This window comes from Sinocyclocheilus grahami, unplaced genomic scaffold (genome assembly GCF_001515645.1).
Source record: "Sinocyclocheilus grahami isolate Dianchi unplaced genomic scaffold, SAMN03320097.WGS_v1.1 scaffold727.1, whole genome shotgun sequence".
Taxonomy (NCBI): domain Eukaryota; kingdom Metazoa; phylum Chordata; class Actinopteri; order Cypriniformes; family Cyprinidae; genus Sinocyclocheilus; species Sinocyclocheilus grahami.
In genome coordinates this window covers 504,828-509,267 of record NW_015505906.1, presented here as the reverse complement: position 1 = coordinate 509,267, position 4,440 = coordinate 504,828, and the positions used below count along the sequence as shown (strand labels likewise).

General features: G+C 39.9%; 1 long non-coding RNA gene across 1 annotated transcript in view; it reads left to right on the top strand.

Moving 5' to 3' along the window:
• The window catches only part of LOC107560440 (uncharacterized), a 15,166-nt gene extending 11,345 nt beyond the window's left edge, over nt 1–3,821 (top strand). The window contains exon 3 of the long non-coding RNA XR_001605730.1: nt 3,784–3,821. This is a non-coding gene — a long non-coding RNA (uncharacterized lncRNA). The remainder of the gene's footprint in view (nt 1–3,783) is intronic.
• The last annotated feature ends 619 nt before the right edge of the window (nt 3,822–4,440 follow it).

The window sequence follows — 4,440 nt, the reverse complement described above, 5'->3', positions numbered from 1 at the left end:
TCTCACCAGTGAATGACACATGATGTAGCCCAGCGGTTAATCCAGTCCTTGCGCCAGCTCGTTAGAAGTAAGCTACGTGCATGAACTGTGTTCCGATCTATATGATCCCTACACAGTGTTCATTGCTCCCTACTCCCTGAGCGGGGGAAATCCGTTGAAGTTTACTTCACTTCAGAACATGGGCTGGAATTGGGAACCGCTGATGTAGCCTACTGTAGTAATGTTGTCTCTGGTATTCTGGTCTGTGAGCGTAAATGCGTTAAGGGGGCGTGGTTTTGGACAGCGATTGCAGGGGAGGGTGGGACGTTCGCTTTCAGTGCTATCAGGCTAAAGTTAGCATTTTCCAAGATCTCCTACTGCACCTTTTACCCATTCCTCCATGCAGATCTCCTCTAGAGCAGTAATGTTTTGGGGCTGTCGCTGGGCAACATGGATTTTCAACTCCCTCCAAAGATTTTCTATGGGGTTGAGATCTGGAGACTGGCTAGGCCACTCCAGGACCTTGAAATGCTTCTTACGAAGCCACTCCTTCGTTGCCCGGGTGGTGTGTTTGGGATCATTGTCATGCTGGAAGACCCAGCCACGTTTCATCTTCAGTGCCCTTGCTGATGGAAGGAGGTTTTCACTCAAAATCTCACGATATATGGCCCCATTCATTCTTTCGTTTACACGGATCAGTCGTCCTGGTCCCTTTGCAGAAAAACAGCCCCAAAGCATGATGTTTCCACCCCCATGCTTCACAGTAGGTATGGTGTTCTTTGGATGCAACTCAGCATTCTTTCTCCTCAAGTTGAGTTTTTACCAAAAAGTTCTATTTTGGTTTCATCTGACCATATGACATTCTCCCAATTCTCTTCTGGATCATCCAAATGCTCTCTAGCAAACTTCAGACGGGCCTGGACATGTACTGGCTTAAGCAGGGGGACACGTCTGGCACTGCAGGATTTGAGTCCCTGGCGGCGCAGTGTGTTACTGATGGTAGCCTTTGTTACTTTGGTCCCAGCTCTCTGCAGGTCATTCACTAGGTCCCTCCGTGTGGTTCTGGGATTTTTGCTCACAGTTCTTGTGATCATTTTGACCCCACGGGGTGAGATCTTGTGTGGAGCCCCAGATCGAGGGAGATTATCAGTGGTCTTGTATGTCTTCCATTTTTTAATAATTGCTCCCACAGTTGATTTCTTCACACTAAGCTGCTTACCTATTGCAGATTCAGTCTTCCCAGCCTGGTGCAGGTCTACAATTTTGTTTCTGGTGTCCTTTGACAGCTCTTTGGTCTTGGCCATGGTGGAGTTTGGAGTGTGACTGTTTGAGGTTGTGGACAGGTGTCTTTTATACTGATAACGAGTTCAAACAGATGCCATTAATACAGGTAACCAGTGGAGGACAGAGGAGCCTCTTAAAGAAGAAGTTACAGGTCTGTGAGAGCCAGAAATCTTGCTTGTTTGTAGGTGACCAAATACTTATTTTACCGAGGAATTTACCAATTAATTCTTTAAAAATCCTACAATGTGATTTTCTGGATTTTTTTCCTCATTTTGTCTCTCATAGTTGAGGTATACCTATGATGAAAATTACAGGCCTCTCTCATCTTTTTAAGTGGGAAAACTTGCACAATTGGTGGCTGACTAAATACGTTTTTGCCCCACTGTATGTAGTATGTAAATGTGGTGCAAAGGGCATGAATTCAGAGATGCAACTTCTCCGAAAGTAGCATGCTGTGATTAAGACAAAACAACGAACCCTTACCTTAATCTAAAATACTTCACATTCTGCCTAAAAAGACAAAGACAAATAATCTCTCCACACACAGTGTGGTTATTTTCCCCTTGTGTAGGAGATTTCTTTTGCCACCCTGTCTGCCATCAGCTTCAACCAGACATGTTTTTGCTGTATGGGCCGTGTGTGTGGCCTCAGTCATCTTTTGTCTTTTCCACTATTATGGGCAATATTTGTCTGTCAGCACGTATGACGCCTCTCTCTGCCTCGCATCAAAGCTTTTCGGTCAGCTTAGACACAGTTCTGTGACAAATAGTTACCGTGCATGATGGAAGGAAGCAATTTTAAATGGCAGTCCCAAGCTTTCTTTCCCCGAGTCTCTCTGAGTCACATCTTTCTTCTAACACATTCTTTATCAGTGAGTGATGTATGTTGTGTGTAAAGTGTGGCATGTGGACGGAAAGGGAATGAGCTATTTCAGCTTCTGCTCTATGATATTCACCAGGTTGTTTTAATAGCCTTAAGCAAACATTCAAGAGTTTCCCTCTTCTTTTCTATTCATTCAGCTACCAGGTTCATCAGATCTATCTCACATGGTCCATGCAATCTCTCTCCTCTCCGCTAGTGAAAAGATCCATTGTTTGTTAAAGGAGCCCACCAATTACATTAAATCTTCATTATAAACACACAACTGTTTTCCTTTCCAAAGCCTCACAAATGTTCATTAAGCCACCAATTGTTTTATACACTTACATTTGTGAATTAAGTGCATGATTCATCTATCAAAGACTTCTCTCCAGCTGTGATGTTCATTTGCACCTTTTTCTGCTCTATTTCCAGAGAGGAATTTTTCTGCCAATCTCGGCCCTTCTCAGTCTAACATTCTGGAATTTACTGTAATTTAATTCCAGCACCAAAACAACCTTTTCTTTTCCCTCCCACGTGTTCTCATGGCACTTTCCTGGATGGCAACCAGCAACTTCAGGTGAAAACACTTCACTCCAGCAGAGAGACTTGAAGGGAAGATGGAAAAAAAGAATGAAAAAGTACATTTAGGGTCAGTGTCATTTTTCAATGTATAATCTTGGTGGTTCTCACAGCAGCTGTTAGAGCAGCAACAGGATGTGACAGTACCAGGCATGAATGAGAGGTGCCTTCCAACGTACACACACGCCAGTGCAAAGGAAATGGAAAGCAAGTGCTCATGGGAGTCTTCGCAAGCTGCAAGGAGGGGATGACCTTGTGCATGCAAGGAAAGAAATTCCCCATAAAATTATTATGCCTAGCTTTCCCCCTCCTAACATTTCTTTGTGAGACAAGCTGTATTAGGAGCTGGTGAAAAAAAAAAGTCTTCATATCACAGATTTTGTGCCCATGACATTTTTGGCAGTGTTGTTGTTGTGCTTATTGTGCCATAACACTTGCAAAGGAACATTTCAGTCTGTAGGGCGCATTAATCTTCACATACTTTGCTAGTCATTTCCCATAGCATGAGTATGCCAAGAATAAATAGAGGAAAACTTTACCCCCTGGTACTGGAACATTACTTACTGTATACAGTTTATTAAATAAAGCAAATAAAAATATATATTATTATTATTTTATTATTAAAAATAATGTATTTTATTAAAACATTTATTTGTATTAAATTATAAAAATTGTTATTAAAGTTATTATGAATGTATTTATTAATATTATTTTTATTATAATTGCATTGAAGCAAAATGCAAAACAAATAATTAAAAACATTAAGAATTAGCTAAATTAATATTTATATACATTTCTTTCATAAATTTATATTATTATTAATAATAATATGTTTATTATTACTTTGCATTAAAGCAAAAAAAAATTTTTTTACAATAAAACTGTGTGTGGGTGTGTATGTATATATATATATATGTAATTTTTATAAAATGAAATATAAAGAAAACAGTATTTCTACAGTATTTCACATTAATTTTAATGTGCACTTTTGCATTAAGCTCATATGGTATGTGGTTATTGATTGTTATGTAAAATAGAGAATTGCTGTACTGTTACCTAAGACCACGTTTTTTGCTCCAGGTCCTCCATGGGTGAGTCGTCAGGTAGAGGAAGGAGAGCTTCCAGCAGTGGCCTTTTGTTCTTTGTTTGCAGGCTATGGGTTACATGTGTTGCAGTTTAGCCAGCATCCTCCTCACCTAAATGGTTAATTGTATCAAAATTACACTCATAAGCCAACCCAAGACTGCAAAGGGACACGGTAGGTGGGATAAGGGAGGGGCAGCAAGTTTGAGACAGCGTGGATATGACTTCCAGTCTTTGGGTCATGCCACCTTGGCCAGGATTGGCTTGAGTGGGAATCACAGCACTGACGTTCATTCATTCGAGATGATTTTGCTCATAACCATTCCCGCTACTAACTCTTACACAAACTCTTTTCCATTCCAATAGACATGTGTTTACTCATTTGCCATGGCTGATCTGAGTGTAGAACAGCTTCACTGCTGCAGTATTTATGTTTAGTCTGATTTACGCTTATTTTCCATGACAGCTCCTCTTTTGGGAAATGCTTCTCTCTTATTTAAACAGTCCAAGGGGGAAGAAACATGAATTGGGCCATTTTATAAAATAGGCACTTTTTCCAGTTTGATAAGTTGATTTGTAAAATATTTAATTGATTTTATATATATATATATATATATATATATATATATATGTATATATTTAGTTTAATAATCC